An 18,887-nucleotide genomic window follows, 5' to 3' on the forward strand; every position below is an offset into this window, starting at 1 on the left:
ATCCCAAATGAATCTTCCAGAATGTCTTAAATTTTCAGTCAATGGCTCCTGGTGAAATAACACACACACACACACACACACACACACTTGGTCTCTACCTGAGGGGCACTGGATGACTCCTACCGAAGTCTTCTGAGTTGAAGATAAAGATATGGATTTAAAAACTGTAAAGACATCTTTTTTTCCTTACCTACCTGCCTGCTAGGAGGCACTGGACAAAACCTATAACTTTCATATATCTGTGTCTTTTTCTTGTCAAGTAAAAATTCATGATTTTTTCATCTTTGCTACACCACACGTTTCTGGAAAGGATGACATAATGGTAGGTTTCTCACTCTTTCTATGAAAGAAACTATAGGAATGTTGACTTGGATATTATTGGTGAGGAAAGGAAAATGTCCCAATTTTGAGATGCATCAGTTTTTCAGGGCCCTTTGCAGGTTCAAAATCAAAAGAGCAAAAGCAATCATTCAAAATGATTTTACCAGCATGAGTTTGTTGATTAGTCTTATGTAACTAGAACATGGTGTATTATCATAATTTGGGAAAAGGCAGGAATCTGCTTAAGGCAATTCACTAGAAAAGTCCAACTCTTTTTGGTAATTCATTTCAGAATCAGTTTTCTGTGTCTGAAAAAAATATTCTCTTACTTGAGTCTTCACGTTTCACTGGTTGTGTTGAGTAGGAGAATAATGCAGAGATTCTCAAAAGCGCATTTAAGAGTTACAAGGTGAGGGTGAGCTGGACTAATTAACACACAGATTTCTGGAACCCAGCCCCAGAAATACTAATTCAGTAGGTTTAGGGCACCTCAAGTCCTATACTGAATCTGTTGCAGGAGGCACCACTACACCACACTTGGATAAATACAACTCTAGCAATTGGCCATAGGTCATGAGCCTTTCACCTGGAGCAGAGACCACTGGCCTTATTGAAGATTACTTCCCAGTGAAGATGACACAGATTGGCTGCACTGATGGCTGAGGGTAAAGGCCTCCCTGTATCCACACTCTCTACAATATGACTCTGCCTCTCCTCCCATCAAGAAGAAGTCTATTCCTCTACCTTCTGAATCTGGGCTGACCTTGTGACTTGCTGTAACTTTGCAGGGGAAGTGTCCATGTGGCCTTGATAAGTCTTGCATGCTTTTCTGTCTCAGATCCTTATCACCACCATGTGAACAAGCCGAAACAAGTCTGCTGGAGGATGAGTGACCACGTGGAGGGGATCCCAACTGTCTCACTGAGCATGATCTTGAACCAGCCTGTAGTCAGCCTAGAAAAGCAGCTCTCCCTACCTGGCCCACAACTAGCTGGCCAGAGATGCATGGTGAGGCTGGCCAAGAACGGAACTGTCCAGCTAACCCAAGAGCAATAAATCTTACTATTTTAGTCCACAGCGTTTGGAGTAGCTTGTTATGCAATAGCTTACAGGAGCATAGGCAAAGTCCTTAACATCGCTCCTCTTTTCAGGAGAATCTGAATGAGACAGTAATTCCTGTACAGGAGAAAAACACATCTGCTTTTTTGACCAAAATAAATAAATAATAAATCCATGACCAGACTTTTATCATTTGATTTCACTGGATTTTATCATGGCCCCATAGCCCTCCTAACATTTGTAGAACAAGGAGACAGCATAAAATGAAGTGAAAGCCAGCCCAAATAATGTAATAGTTAACAGTGAAAATATCAAGTAACATTATTTAAAAGCATTGCCAGATTAAAGACACAGCCATAATAAAGGATTCTTTTGTAAGTGCTCCATTAGGGTCTTACTGTCCATTCACCATAAAAGGTTATAAAAGGTCCAGAATTTGTTCATATGTATAAGAAAGGAGGTACATTTAATCTGTTATTTTTCATATTTCCTATAAAATCCATCTAATCTATGTGAATTCCTCAAAAGCATTGAAATCAGGCCTTTTAGAGCTCCCCAAATGCAAAACCAAAATTAAGACTTCTTTGATAATTCAAATACAGCTTTGCTGAATCTCACTGCTGCTGAGTTATTACAAGTTGTCTCATGTATCTGGAGCCAGAATGGTAGAAAGTTTAGGCCTCATAAGAGAAGTACATCTTTGGGCTCCTAGAATATTGTTTCGGCACCAGTTGCTTTACCCTCCACTTGTAAAGCAATGTCTGTGGTGTAGGAAACCCTCCAGGGCAGTGGGTCACAGAACACACCATATGCTCAGCAGTTCACGAGCACAATGGCGTTAAGTCAAGGGTGACACTGTGACTAAGAATCTCTTTACAAAGTAGGCTTTACATGAATGTAATAGGTACATTACATTCAAAGGCCAAATGAGTTACTTCTTTTGTTTGACAGATAATTATTTCACCCCACATAGAAGAATGAACAAAGCCTGTCAAAATCATAGTTTCCTCGTCGCTGACCATCTGCAAACACACTAAAATGGAGACAAGACTAAAAAAGCCTGTTTGCCCATTAGAGCAAATATTAGCCCCACTGGCCCCATCAAGTTTCCATAACCTTCTAAAGATTGGCTCCTTATAATAAACTGACAGAAAAAAAAGTCATCGCAACAGCCACAAACTAAGAAACCACATCATGTATTATTTCATAAAATGATGTATACCAGAAGTGAAAACGGGGGTAGAAAGCCATAACATAGATTCCAAGACAATTCCCCATACCTTTCAATAAATCTTCTTCCAGGTGTAAGTCCTAAATTTTAATTGATAATCCAAAAAGAAGGAAAAGCCTGTGATTGCACAGCCCTAATACTTGGAAGCAAAATTCTTTAAGTCCAAATATCCCTAGATAGATATTTGAAGATTTCCTCCCCATCATAGATTAAACCTACAGTGGATTCGGCTTTCTGATTGTACAGATCCTGACATTTGGCTGTTTTAATAGAAGCTGAGTGGCTTCCAGTTCAAGTTTGCCAGCACTTTAGGAGTGCCCTCTTAGAGTGAGTGGTCAGAGATGATTAACTGAAAAATATTTCCAAGTTAAACATTGATTTGCCTCTGCCTCCATTTGTTCCTATCTTGAACGACCTTTCCAACTCTTTTTTTTTAAACAAAAGAAAGCAGGCACCAGTGGCTTTGCATTTCTCAGTAAAAAGCAAAAGCAGAATTCTGTGTTTGTTAGTTCTTGTGGTTTTATCTTTTAAAGAAATGAGCAAGGAATTGGGGCAATCCAAGAAAGACTATTTACTTTCCTTTGTACATACAGACAGAGATGCACACATACTCCCACATCACACTCATGACTTGAATGAGATCCTTTCTGTTTTGTTTCATTTAAGTTACTATTTTACTTCAGTATTTAGTCCACTGGAAATTCAGATGGCATGAAGCTAACTTAGTTAATGGGTTAGCTTGAGCCTTCTCCTCCTCATTTTCTTCCTACCTTTTAGGAAAAGGGCTGCCCACATTTAAGACATCTATCCTCCAGATCTCAATCTATTTCAATCCATCCCCAAATCCTGCTGCATCTTCCTTTCAAGTGTCTCATATGACATTCACACACACACACACACACACACACACACACACACACACACACACACACACACAAAACACACACACACACAGCCCTCCCCTCTTAGCTCAGGCCTCACCACTGGCCAATACGCTAAGCCTTAATTTTCTGGAATAGTACAGCAGGCTCCTATCAGTCTCACTTCTCCACCCTACCTGCAAGATTAAGATTAGTTTTATAAAACAGACTGTCTGTTCCTTTCCCTGCTCAAAAACCCGCAGTGACTTCCTATCACCTAATATCAAGGTCAAATTCCTCTTCCTAGGTCAAAATCCTTTCCATAATCTTGTCCCATTTTATCCACCCAATCTAATTTCTTGCCATTCTTTGCTGCATAACCTTTATCCAATTAGCTGGTTTTTTCCAGGCCACTCCCCTCCCTGAGGAGTATTACAACTCTTTTCTAATACATTTCAAACTTCCAGACACTCATGAAGTTAGGTGTAGCCAGGTGACCTCCTCCGGCCAATGAATTTTAAGCAGACAGAAGCAACACATTCAACCTCTAGATGGAAGCATTTAAGAGCCAGTGCATTAGTCCAATCTCCTGCCCCCTTTGCCACAAGAATTTATAATCTTCCAATGGTAGCAACTCCATTGCCCTGGATCCCTAAGTGAAGATGAGTTACAACAGAGGCCTCCTCCTGATGTGGGATGAACATCAGCATGAATAAAACATATATCCCATTGCTTTATGTCACTGAGATTTGGGAGATGATTATTACTGTAACATAACCTAGCCCATCCTAAATGCTAGTTACACCCACTATGCTGGTTCCAGCCTCCAAGGCTTTTTTATTATACTTATACCCCCTCTCTACTTCCCACATTTTGGAGTTCTGCTCAGCCTTCCAAACCTAGCACAAGTTTTCTTTCTCCAGAAAGCCTTCCCCATTTATCCCATGTCAATATGATCTCTTCTCTATACACATACATACCATTGTTCATTTTAACCCTTGATTCAGTAGTGACCAGATTTATTGAACTCCTTGTGTTGAAAACTGGTTGGGCTACAGAAGCAGATGAGACATAATTCCTGTCATCAAGAAGGTAAGGTATATTCACAAGACAGACACTCAGAAAAATCATATGGAAATAGAAGATAAGACAAAAATTGTCAGAATGCAAAACATGGTTCACTGCTAAGCCAGTAGCTTGAATACTCAGTGTCAGTAATGGGACTAAAGGCATCTGGGAAGAATTTTGGGAAGTTAAGGGCTCCCTTGAGTAAGATGTGGCCAGGAGGAAAAGTATTTTAGGTAGGGCCTTAAAGCCCAAGTAAAAGCATGAAAGAGGAATGGTTTAAAGCTGAATCTGTTTATAAAAATATTCAGAAAAATATTTGTGTAGGAAAATACTAGAAGAAAATAACAGAAGAGTTGACATTGGATTTTGCTGAGCCAATACCTAATGAGAAGAATTTGAGTTTTCTTCCTGAGGGAATAAAGAGCTACAAAGTTGTCCAGGCAAAAACATTTTATCGGGGTGATCAGTCTGGTATCAACAAGGTAGATGGATTGAACGAGGGTAAGAGAATGGAGGCATTATCTAATATATCATTCTCCACAAATTTAATAACTGTTAACATTGCCTCTCCAATTATAATGTATCAGTTAGCTATTGCTATGTAACAAGTCACCCCAAACTCAGTGGCTAAAAACAATAAGTATATATTACTGTTCACAAGTGTATGGGTCAGCTGGGTTGTTCTGGGTTTGGTGGGACTCACATATGTATCTGTGGTCAGCTGTGGGTTGGGTAGGTAACTCTGTTAATGTTAGCTGTGTTTTCTTACACGTTTTTAAGGTGTTCAAGATTACAGACTGATCTATGCTCCACTGAGACAGCTGGGCTCCCCGGGTGATTTCTCACCCCTTAACAGTATAGCCCAGGCTTGTTATGTGGTAAAGGCAGGGGTCTAAGAGAACAGGCAGAAGCATATAAGTCCTCTCCAGGACTGGCCTGGAACATGGCACATCACCTCTGTGGCATTCTAATTGCCAAAACAAGTCACAAGTCCAGCTTAGATTCAAGACATAAGGAAGTAGACTCCACCTCTTTAAGGGAGAAAATACAGTCACACTGTACAAGGTGGGGCCTCAGCAAGGCCATTTGTTGGGAAGGAAACATACAAGGAATTAATTAGGTATCCACTCCCACATGTTACTCATGTTCACTTTGTTCTTCCCTGAGCCTAGGAGGTACATGATTATGCTCACCATTTTACAGATGAGGAAACTGGGCTTCCAAGTGGTTAATAACTTACCTACGGTCATATGTAATTGAGTAGTGTGGCCAGTACTTAATCTCAGACTAACTCTAAAACCCATGGAATTTTATTTTTCACTAGAGATCATTATATTGAGAAAGAGAGAGTAAAAATCAAGAGTGAAGGAAAATGAACACTATACTGAGGTCAAAAGCATTAAATTCAAGTACCAGCTATGTTTGTTTATCTCTAACATATCCAGCTGTTTTCCAGAGGCTAACAAAAATCAAAACATCTATGCACATAAAAGTATTTTGAAAACTACAAAATTCCATGCAAATGTATCCTTATTCTAATTTTTAATATCCATATAGAATCTGGAATAAGTCTGTACAGCAAGAGAAACAACCTCCTGAGAAAAGGACATTTATTATCTAAATCTGCCATACCAAAAAAATACATCCAAAAGTTAGGCCAGATACTTTTACATCTTCTTGATTTTGAGAAATTTCATTGAGTATTCGCAGATAATAGGAAAATTATTGTTAATATTTTAAAGGCATGATAATGCCGTTGCAGTTTATGCCTTTCTAAAGAGATAGCATTGGATGCAATTATATGAAGTCAGAGATTTGTCCAGAAAGGTTAGAGGGTATAGTTAAAGATTTGCTATGATTAATTATTGAAGCTGAGTGATGGGCACTTTTGTATCTGTTTGAAACAATATTTATATGAAAAAGATTTTTCTGTTTATTTAACATCTCCTAAATATGACTAGACTTCCTTCCTTTAACGTAAAACCTTTTGGCATTTGACATTTCAGAAGTATTCCCAGAGCAATAGGCATGATATCTAGAATCTGTATATTGTTTCTTTCATCATTAAAACCAATTACCATCTTTTCTTGATAACCATAGTGAGAGTCTCCTATGTTATTTCTCTGACTTAATTCTTGCTCTCATTTTAACTTCAGGTTTCAACTTCTACACATTAACCACTGCAAACTTACCCCACCCTCGCTATCTTTTCTTAGTAATCACCAATTCACCCTTGTCTGAGCCACTGTCTCACAATATGTTTTTCTGGGTAGCAGAACATGGAACAAGGCTTGTGTTGATTTTGTGCAGCCCACATTCCTGGAATGTTAGTGCTAAGCACAGAATTTGACCTGTAGCACAGTGAAGAAAGAGTTCAAATGCAAACTCTAAAGATATCCATCCCGTGGAATAAATGCCAATAAGCAATTTCCTTTTCCCAGCCTACCAGAGATTTTCATCAGATAGACCCATAACAGACAGAACCCGTGCCAATATTTTATAACCCATAAAATTTCTTCAAGCAATTGTACAGATTTCCAGCCATCCTTTGATCAGTCTTTGTAACAGTGACTCCAGGCCTTTGCCTAAAAATGATTCCTAGATCTCGATATATATATATTCAATGGAAAAGATCTGGCCTTCAGAGAGTCTCTCATTAAAACACTAATCTGTTCCACCACATTCTTCCGAGACACAGCCATCAGCATTCTAGCCGGCCTCAATGGCCAGCCCTAATAAGACTAATAGGAACAGCTTAAGTAATTGGATTGCCATACGGGATTGAATGTCTGACAACAAAAGATAGCTATCTCTATTCGACCACCATATCTTTGTTCCACCATATCTTTGTTCCAGCATTGAATTCATTTACCGATGCACTTAGAGGCTCCTGGGCCCAGGGAGAAATGACAGACTAGGGACACAAAAGCTGAGCCAGCTGATGAGCCCAGAGACAGAGGCTGCGCAGTTCCAAAAAGTTAATTACGGTGGACCCAGGCAGCAGACAATGACTTGTTGAATCATTACTGTAATCACATTACTGCATTGGTCTCAGGTTCCCAGCTGAGGGTGGCACTGGCTCCTCATTCTTACCGTGTACTTTGTATTCATTTACCACCTGCAATCTACTGTACACGGCTTCTTGGCTGATACGCTCCTAACTAGTCCAGCTTGTTTGTGTGTCTCAGATATTTTTTAAATTTTAATATTTGTTTCTATCAAAAGAAATGGATAGTATAGCGGTGTTCAAGTACTTAGTGTAGAAGTTGTGGGTGCTAAAATTATCTCATTTTTGTATCCAGATTTGTGACTTGGGAAAGCACTAAAATATAATTGAATGTCAAAATCATATATTCACGTGTAACTTCCAACAGGTCTACACAGGGTTAACATAATATAAATCAACATGTTGATTTGTAATTTCAGGTAGGTCTAAAGAGAGTTAATGTAAATAAGGATATTGATATCTAAAGCTGATCCTGGAGTGAAAAACAGCAAGTAATATCACACTCAGTGAGTCTGAAGCAACATTGCCAGTTAATATTTTCCTAGAAGCTTTGACATATTTATTTCTTGACCACTGGGTATTTTGTTTCTTCAGCAGTATGACATAACTTATTTTCACCTTTAACTTCTCTGGGACAGATTTGGTATGTCTGGACAGAATACCAGATGGCAAGTGAGAACGGCATTTCATTTTACAATAAACAGAGACATTGGTACAATAACCTTGGCCAAAAAATGTAATCTACAGCAGCAATAATAGCAGAAATATCATTATTAAACCATAATTACTTTAGGCATGCCAGCCTAGAGAAAAGATTCTAAATACTTCTAAGTGAAGCTTTGATTTCTCCAGAAGACATTCTATAAGAGGATTCAGGGATCATCCATTCTACATTAAAATGGAAAGAAATTTCAAAGCCAGGATGCCTCTGCTTTTGAACAGTGGCATCAAAGGAGCCCAAATACAAACGTCTTGACATCCAGTCCAGCACTGCCGGTCTTTAAAGAGCATCTTTCAGCCAAGATTCCCTGCCCACTTTGGCAAAGAGATAGAACCATCTTCAGAGTCCAAATTGTGACTTTGGACCATAACTGAAAATACATAATCACATGTTATCCAAAGTTGGCATGTTCTTCCCTTCTCAACTTATCATACTGCCAAATGGAGAACTAGTCTCAAGTGATATAACCAAGAAAAAGATTGAAATACTTCTAACCTGAAGAACATATATTTCACTTTAATATAAATCATGCCCAGACCCAAAGTAAGATTTTTACTCAAACCTTCTAAGCAGAGACTCCTGGGAGCTTTGCTGATCTTTTGTAGAGGAATTTTTCACAGGAAAGGACATTACTAAGTTTCCAAGGTCACTTCTTTGGCAGGGAGCAATGGTTCCCTCATCAACACAGCCTACAGACCACTCCATACGTGTGACCATCACATCTTGCAAAGGTGAAGTTACTGTGATAAAATAGGGCTCGAATTCAACAAAACATTTCAAATAACTGCCTAAAAGGCCTTCATTGCTTTCTGTTTTCTCAAAGAGACTGAAGTCACAATTAGTCTGTATGTAAGACAATCAAGGGCAATAATTTTTGCTGTACCTTTTAAGCACAGTCACTGAGGAGAACAGGATGTGGGTCCGACATCCTACAGGAAGTTCCTGCACACCATCCCAGCCCATCCGGACCTCATCTCCCCTCCCATCTAGGCCTTAGACCCCTTCCATTTTCACTATTTGATTCTCACTTAACATGTCTTGATCATTTTGCTTTTTTTTAGGACTATGTATTTCTTCCCACCTTCCCTATATCAGAAAACTGTCCAGGATAGACGGAGTGGTGTATAATCTACCCATTTTCACAGTGCCAAGCACTGACCGACATTCCATAAATATGTAATTGACTAATTAGGCCGGAGGTTAAAAAAAAAAAAAAAAAAAAGCAGACAGAATTGTGGTTGTTCTTATCTACAATGTAAATATGCATCCATGGCTTACCTTTGCGGTAATAACTAATTTACCAAGAAAATGAGAGAATTATAGGCTTCTAGTTCCAGTTTACAGTCTTTCTAAATCACCTAAAGTATGACTAGGACACAGCCACAGCTTTGTATAGACCCAAAGCCTGACAGCCACTCACAGGGTTACAGGAAATGCATGTCTACACAGACAGGGCCTTTGTCTCGGAGCGGTAAATACCTACTGTGTCTGTGACTAACGGTGAAATCAGTTCTTCCTGAGACCACACCCTGGCTCCTCTCCCAGCTGCCCTGGGGTGACGCCGGTTGAAGACAGGTAGACAGACATCCCCTGTCCCACAACCGATTCACATTTCCCTCCTTTCCTACCCACAGTTCTCAGCCTCTCCATCCATTCCTGCGTGGCAGTGGAAGGCCGTTTCTTCTTTGAAAGGGCTCTGGAAATCTCTGATCAAAGGGCCTTTCTCCACCTCCATCTATCTTCTCCTTGTCCGTAGGATGAAGACCTACCAAGAGCCCAGGCTGATTTCTATCCTTCACCCTGATGCCTGGAGAATTCCCAGGCCTGGTTGTCACCTGATTATCTAATTGTCTAGGCCTTTTCCATTTACGCAACATTGGGTCTACAAATCAGTTTTATTTAAGTTTTATACTCTTGTTCTTTTTTATATAAATTCATCACCAATATTTTCAAGTCAAGAGATTTTTATATATCAGTTGAGATATCTAACTGCTCTCTAGAAATTAGAAGGTTCAGCCACCCCTGGTCTGCCTTCATACCTGGCATCATCCACTGAAGTTGAGTAACGGCTGCCCTTTTGAACAGAGAAGCAACACTCCCCTTATCTGTTGTCCCCATAACTCTCCATTGACATACACCCAGACCCTTGAACTTAGGTATGTACCTGCCATGGCAGAAACTGATAATTCACACATGAATCTTCTTGTTCCTGAACACACAAGACTCTGGCTCCCATCTTCCCTTACAGTTATGTGTGGTCATGTGACTGTGTTCTGGCTGATGGAATATGAGTGACCACTTCACAGTGAAGGTCATAAAGTCCCTCACATGTGATCATCTGTGCTCTCTTCTCTTCCACTTGATACAATCAAGATACATGCTGAAAATGGCAGAGCCATTATTTAGAGGATCTTAGGTTGGAGATTCACCTGTAAGAAATTAAACTGTTTGAGTAATTATGCATTTTGAGTGTGTTACAGCAGCTAATATAACCTTCACACCTGCCTTTGAACTTCACAGAAGTCGGTGAATTTAAGCCTCCAGTTCTCACCTTACATTGATCCACCCATGACTAATCCCTCTGAAAGGCACCATTTTTTATAGAAGTCTACCCACCATGAACATCAAAAGATATACTTCCTTCCTGGACCTCTCTAATGATTAGCTTTGTCTAACAACATTGATTTATGCAGCTATGATTGTCTGAATTTGCTGGCCCCTAACTTAAATATTCATCTTATATCCTATAAAGTTCTAGCTCTGGTCTACATGAACTTCTCCTTGGAAAAGTAGTGGACACTTATAAACAATAGAATTAAAAAAATAATAATCCCAGTCCTTTGAAGTTGAAGAAATCCATTGAGATAGCCTGATCCAACAGCAGAATTTTTTTTCTCAAAGTAACCAAGGTCTAGAAAAGAAAAATGACTGACCTAAAGTCACACAGCCAGAAGATAGTACAGAGAAGTCCCAAACTCTCCTTTTTATTTCCAAATGCACCTGACAACATTATCCTTCATCTCTTATTGCAACCCTTGGTGTTACCTTTTTCCACCACACACACACACACACACGCACACACACACATTGCCAGAAATTTAATGAACATTTATAATGTGCCAAGTACTATTCTGAGTCTTTCTACAAGGATTTTTTAAAATTTAATTTTGAATAAATATGTGAGATTGTATTATTACCTCCATTTCTAAGGTGTGCAAAGCAAAGCACAAGAGGTTAATGAAAGTTTTCAAGATCATACATCTAGACGTAGAAGGTAGGGTTTATCTCAAAAGCCAGTGCTCCTAAATACCATGTTGTGTTGTCCATTGTAATTTTATCCTTCTCCCTAAAGGCAGTAATTTGGTGTCAGCTTTCTGAGGTACAAACCACTTTAAAATATGGTGGCTTAAAGCAACAACCAATTATTTATTTATCCCCTGATACAATGGGGTGGCAATCTGGGCTGGGCTTAGCAGGGCAGTTCTTCTGTGGGTCTTGCCTGGGCTCATCCATGTGTGAGATCAGTTGTCAGTTAGCTTATGGCCAGATTAGCCAGATGACCTCATTCTCATATCTGGGACCTTTGCTGGGACAGCCAGGATGACTGACATGGCTCATCTACATACAGTCTCTCATCAAGGCTTGTGATGGTTGATGGTTGCAGAGCATCAAGAAAGGCAAATACCAAAGCACAAATACTTCACAATTCTCTGCTTATGTCATATTTGCTACTACTCCAAGGGCCAAAGCAAGTCATACAGCTAACTCCAGTTGCATAAATGGGGAAAGAGACTACTTCTTGATGGGCAGACCTTCAAAATATATCGCAAGGGGCACACAGAATCTGGTGGGAAGAATTTATGCTTATTTTCAATATTTCAAGTAATTTGTTTTCTTCTAGTGTTTGCCTCCATATTTCTAAATAAGATGTGGATATGGCAACCACTTAAGCAATCAATTCTAAATATTACTTATTGGTTTATTTTGACAATCAAAAATTAGCTTTTTTAATACCTTTCCTCCCTACAAAAAAAATCATATTCCTGTCACTCAAATTCCCTAAATGTTAACATTTAACAGAACTACATTATACACACACACACACACACACACACACATATATAATGTGAGAATCATTTGAGAATAAGTTACATACAGGATGTCTCTTTACCTTTAAATATTTTGGTGTATATTTCCAAAAACAAAGCTTATATAACCAAACATATGATTATTTAAAAATCAGGAAATTTATTTAACAATACTATTTATCTAGTCTATCTAGCACAGTCCAATATGGTAGCCACTAGCCACAGGTGAATATATATATATATTTAAACTAATTAAAATTAAACATTCAGGTCTTTGGTCACACCAGCCACATTTAAACTGCTCAGTAGCCACATATGGCTAGAGACTATTAGATTGCATAACGCAGAGAACATTTCCATCACCATGGAAAGCTCCATTGGACGGTGCTTGTCTGTATCTTTCAGGCCCTATTAGGATATAATTACAGATTTATAGAAATGAAATTTGTACATGTTACAAGATTATAGGCACAAGGTAGTAATTATCACCTCCAGTTTTTTAGATAGGGAGACAAAATTAGACAAGCAAACCAAGTCCATGGCTATACAATATATCAATTTCATAAGCAGGGATTTGAATCCAAGATCCATCACTTGAAAGCCTTTTTTGCACCACGACACCATTTTCCAATCCCAGGAAATATCAGTCCATGGGTTGGGGTTCTCCAGAAGCAGAGCCTGAGACAAGAACTCATATGCATGACTTTATTAAGCAATTCCTTTATTCAGGAAGAGCTTCTGGGAGAAAGAGTAAAGGAATGAGGGAATCAGGACTGGGGAAATGTAGCCCAGGGAGGTAGAAATTTTAGGCAAAGTCCAACCTTTAGCCTGAGACTGCAGGTCCCTCTGGAGCATGAAATACACCACAGGATTTGTCCCACCTGGAGGCAAAGGCTGTCATACAGCCACACCCATCAGTCTTGGCTAGAGGTTGTGCCAAGGGGCATAAACTTCTTGTTTATGTTGTATGGGCAAAGCAGTGCCAGGAACCCAAAGGCCATCTTCTGAAGAAGGCCAGTAGTTCCCACTGCTAGAATCAAAGCACACAGCCACTGAGACATGAGCACCCTGAACCAGTGAAAGGGTCCAAGGGCCCTGGGAGCAGTCCTGATAGAAAACATGACAGAGTAGTCTACCTTACGACTACCATACTGTTCTTTGTAAAATGTGTTCATTAAATATCTACCCACATAGTGTTTTGTATAAATAAAACTTGAAAACCTACCTGGTTCAGAATAAATGCTCTCTTACTTACTCTGGCCTATTTCCATGAGATATTTGCTTGAGCTCACGATATCAGTTGAGGAATAACTGGTGGGGTGGGTGGGGCCACACTTGATAAGGAGCATAAAACCAAAGGGCAGGAACTATGGAAAACAGATCTAGGGACTTCCAAGTACAAACAAGCCTGCTTGGTGTAGGGGAATCCCTATATTGGAAAATGGTCTTCCCCTGCCCACATCCACCCAGACCACAGAAATTCACACAAACTAGCTTAAGTAAAGGCAGGATTGTGGTAAACCAAGATGTAACAGTGCCTCACACACCTCAAGATAACAAAATGTAGTGAAGCATTGAGAAGTTGTAAAACCATCAGAAGCAAACCATCTCCTCTTGCCCTTTTTCTTCTTTTCTTTCTCTGCATACTCTTGGATCTCTGCTTCTCTATGCAGGTGGACCAAAAGCATGTGCACCAGCCCTGGAGTCCATGAATCACAGTGACTCCACAAGTGCATCCAGAAGTATGGAGAGCCCGTTATTCCCTGTGTTACCTAAAATCTCAGCCAGGATGGAATCTGATTAGCTTAGTTCCCAGGTCAGGTATGTCCCTCTGGTCGAATATCAGAAACCAAGGAAAATAGGCTTGCCTTGTAGAAAGATGGTATCAGGAGCTTGGGCCAGGGTACAGATTAAGTTAAATGGTATGGCAGTGCTGTTTTTCCAAAAATGGCCACAGCCGTATCTTTATTCCCCTACCCCATTCAGAACTTTGCCACTCCACTTGAAGTAGGGTCTGTGTTCCCTTCCTGTGAATCTGGGCTGGAGCTTTTGACTTGCTCAGACTAGCAGAAGACTATGGCAGAAGTGGTGCTATGAGGCTCCGAAGGCTGCTGGGTCATTAGGAAAATACAGCTTCTGCCTGGTGCTCATATATCTCTGTGTCTCTGTCTGTCTCTCTCCCTACTCACCCTTGGACACCCAGCCACCAAGCTATAAAGGAACACATGCCCCAATGAAAGATCAGGTGTCCCATGTTCCCTCTGACGGTCCTGGCCAAGGTCTCACTGCATCAACCACCAGACACAGGAACAAGGAGCCATCAGCGGATTTCTGGCTCCAGACTTCAAACTGCTCCGTATGACCCTGGTGAGCTATCCCCACCAAACCCTCCCAAATTACAGATTCATAGGCTATAAGTAAATAAATGACAAATGAATGAATATCACAGCTGTTGTTGATTTTAGCCAGTTGGTTCTGGGTGATGTGTGCTGCCATAGGTAACTTGTGTCAGTAAGTTTTGGCATTCCGTTCTTCTGGTCCCTTGTTGAAGTTGTCATGACCTCTTGATTTCTGATGCCCCCAATGCTCTGCTTGCCTCCTCTGGTCTCCTCACCTCACAACTGCCCAAGCCAAGCATGACACTAAGGACAGGTGGGAAATCAGTCTCTTGTGCATGACACTGTTTCGATTCTGCAAGGCTGATGTAGGATACTCACTTCCCTTCCAGAACATTCAGAGCAAGAAAAAAAGGCCACCACGTACACTTCAAGCAAAAAGGATGCAGAACAACCAAAGAAGAAGCTATCCAACCTAGCCAGGTGGAGGCTTCTGAATTTTTATTTCACTTGTGGGTATGACAAAATATGCATGAGGCAAATCTGAACACACACTCCCGAAAAACCATCCTAAATGTAAAGATTCATTCAAATGCACTTACTGTCTACAACCACTTGGCTTAGTTCCTCCTTGAATCACTTTTCATTCAAGAACTGTGGATTCCTAAAGTGCCAGGAGCACCTCTGTGTTGGTTCAAAACCTCAGGAGCTCCTTGGGGGAAATCAGGAAACAACCCTGTCCAAGGAGGGCAGGGAGAGATGGAAGAAAGTGGCAGGCCAGTCTTTAAAAAGCAAGGGAACTTACTTACAAGGCTCGTCTTGGGTGCCGCAAAGGTAGGTAGATCTCCACACCCATCTGCCAGTATCTTAACAGTTTATACAGAGGCCTGAATGGGGTTCAGGCACTATTCTGTCCCGATGGTCTCATTAAGGTCTCAGTAAGGCCAGCACCTTACTGTCCAGGCTATGTTCCTGAAAATGGCACCACTGTGCGAACAGTAGGCTGACGTACATTCCAAGGATGCAGCAGGTCGGAAGGAGCCTCTGATTGCCTGGATCCAGCATCTGGGTCAACACGGGTCATGCCCTCCAGGTGACCTCCTCCACCTGTGACTCTAGCACACCTTCTGGAGGGAAACCTCATCATCACTACTGGAAAGTTGGCAATATGCACTGCTTTTTTTACTACATTGCAAAGTGGTACTGCTTGGACCTCAGCCTACTTTATTTTTAAAACATCCTTAGTTGATAGGGCTTATTTGGGGCTGCCATTTCCTAGGAGGCTTACAGTAGTCTTGGGACAAACATCCTTTGAGGGCAGGCTGCATGGTCTAACTTTGTCTAGTATGATGGTTCTCCAGGTGTGGTCCCTGGACTAGCAGCACCAGAATCCCCTGAGAACTTCTCAGAAATGCAAATTCTTGTGCCCATCCACACTTACAGGATCAGATACTTGAGATGGGCCAGAAATCTGTGTTTCAACAAGCCCTCCAAGGGCTTCTGATCCACATTAGAGTTTGAGAACCACTGGACTAGTCAGGTCTAGTCAGGTGTCAGAAGTCACACCAATGACTGAAGAGAGGGAATAAAGAGAATTGCTAACTAAGTATAAAGTTCTAACTAGGTAACAGAAAAACAAAAAAGAGACCCCAAGGTGTCAAGGAGATAGCAGTTGGAGGCAGCAGCTGACATTCCTCTGGGAACCAAGGAAAGGGACTGGAGTTGTGACTACATAGACGCTAAGAGGAGAGGAGGGGTCCTGCGGGACCGAGAAGGAGCTGCACTTCGGCTGGTGCTGTTCTCAGGACTTAGTCCCTGGGTGGGGAGCTGGAGTCCAGCTTCTAAGGAACAGGTCCTTGGGGCTGGTGCCACAGTATCCGAGAGTAAGATGACACTGGTTCTGTGAGATGAATCAACCGCAAACTACAACCAAGTACTGCAGCTGCAGAGAACTGGCCAGGTGATGCTCATCGAGACTGGAAGCCACCTCCCCTTCCTCCAGCTTTACCATCTCAATCTAGCATCCCCTACTGGCAGCAGGTGGCAGAGCTCAATCGGGGTAACAGGATCTCAGCCCCAGAATCACAGAGTAGAGAGGAAGGTTTTTGACTTGAGAGACAGTAGCTTAATAGCTAGCAAGGTCATTTGGACCTATTATTTCCAAGGAGTTTTCTGTGGCCCCAGAACAAATGTCCCTTTGGGGGCAGGCTGTCCTTTGCCTAGAAATCTGCTATGCACAGCACAGGAGCTGGTGGGCAGTGAATCCCTGATATGGTATGGGAGGAGGGAGTGGAGTCCTTCAGAATAACAGGGGGCACTTTTGTTGGCCTTTTCTCTAGTGAAATGGCCAGGGATTCTTTTCCCCCCTGCAGGAGATGAAAGCTGGAAAAGAAAGAATAAGCAGGAATTCTGGGTGAAGGGAAGGAATAGAAGGCTACTGGGAGCTCCGGGTCTTCCATTGCTTCCCAAAATGAAATATACAGCAGATTTGCCTGCTTCTGTCTTCCTGGAACATCAACATTTCCAAGAAGGAGGAACTCTGTGGATTTCCAAGGAGCTTGGCTGGACCTCGCAAGCATGCCCCATGCACTTTCAGAAAGCTATGTCCTGAGCTTTAAAAAGAGGAAAACCACATGTCCTTGAGACCTCCTCTGACAGCTGGTAGCAACACCCGCAGCTTGTGGTGTCAGAAGCTGTCTCGGGCCCTGGCATTTGCCCCCAGCGCCTCTGAGGCAGCACTGCTGGTGGGGCTGGGATATGTCTCTCTACCATGCTTTGGTTCTTTTGGGAAACAGAATTCATGATGCTTAAAGGAGAAAAGAACATGTATAACTTTCAATGAAATTGAAAATAAATATTAAGGATAAGAAATAGAATTGCTTGGTCAGTGGAGAAGAACGAGGTCTTTTCCATTAGGGCGATGGACACCCAGAGATACCTCTGTGGTTCTCAGTCAGCTCTAGGCTATACCTCTGCCATGTCTCAGGAAACCGCGAGAAGAATACATTAGAAAAATCCTGGTAATAAAACACTTTTTACAGAAAGAAAATGAAAGTAAAAAGGATATACTGTGTAAGGACCTTGGGCCACCATTCTCTGGCAGTTCTTTGAACTCCAGCTTTTCTTAATATTTGAGATTGGTGCCAACTCTAAAATTTGCCTTTAATGTATTTGATATCAGGTAGAACAACTGCTTTGTCTCAGTTCCCACTCAGCTCTGAACCAAAATGAACTTAAGAGATTTATCACAAGGCGAGCCTACTTCTCCTGCCCAGCTTGCCTCTTTGTAGAAAAGGAATAGTCACACAATTACAGTTCAACATATCATGCAACTCTGGAAGGCTCCCTATGGAGTAAAAGATAAAGTCTGAACTCTCTATCCTGGCATTCAAGGCCATCCAGAGTATGGCCACAATCATCTCTCTCACTATCCCCAACCCCCTGTCCCTAAACATGTGTTTATGTTCACAGGCTTAAGTTTATATTCATAGACTTTCTTACAACTTATACATTTCATCTCTTTCTCAAAATGCTTCTCAGCCTCCAGCCCCTCTTCTTTTATGAGGCCTTCTCCAAATAAACCACTTCACCTATGGCCTCTTCCCTCTTCCATACCTCTTAGCCTCAGCTAAATCTTAACATCGACAGTGATTGGCACTTTGTCTGTCTTTGCTCCTCACTGAGAATGTGAGATACAAAGGCAGGAAGTGTGTTTTATACAATCCTCTGAGCACTGAACACATCTTAAACTCAGAGCAGAAACATAAAGTCATAATCAGAGTTCTTGGTTGCAAACTGACAGCAACAAAAAATATAAGGTATCTAAGAATCTAAAAGATACACAAGTATTTTATAGACAAATTCTTTATTAAAGGCCATTAGCAAATAGCTTTAATAAACAAAGCAATACACCATGTTCATAGGTAGAAAGACAAAACCATAAAAACATCAATCTCAAATTAAAATACAATTTTAATGTAACTCCAATGAAAATGTTTGCATAGTTTTTTGTGGACGTTGACAATCAGATCATAAAAACTATATGGAAGAGCAAAGGCCCAAGAACAGGCAAATTAATATTGAAAGAGAAGAATGAGGATGAAGGAGCAACTTATTTACCAAATATCTAGCATTTTTATGTATAGTGATAGCGATGAACTCAGTGTGGTATTGGCACAAGGATAAGCAAAGGTCAA

This window comes from Manis pentadactyla, chromosome 5, assembly GCF_030020395.1.
Source record: "Manis pentadactyla isolate mManPen7 chromosome 5, mManPen7.hap1, whole genome shotgun sequence".
NCBI lineage: Eukaryota > Metazoa > Chordata > Mammalia > Pholidota > Manidae > Manis > Manis pentadactyla.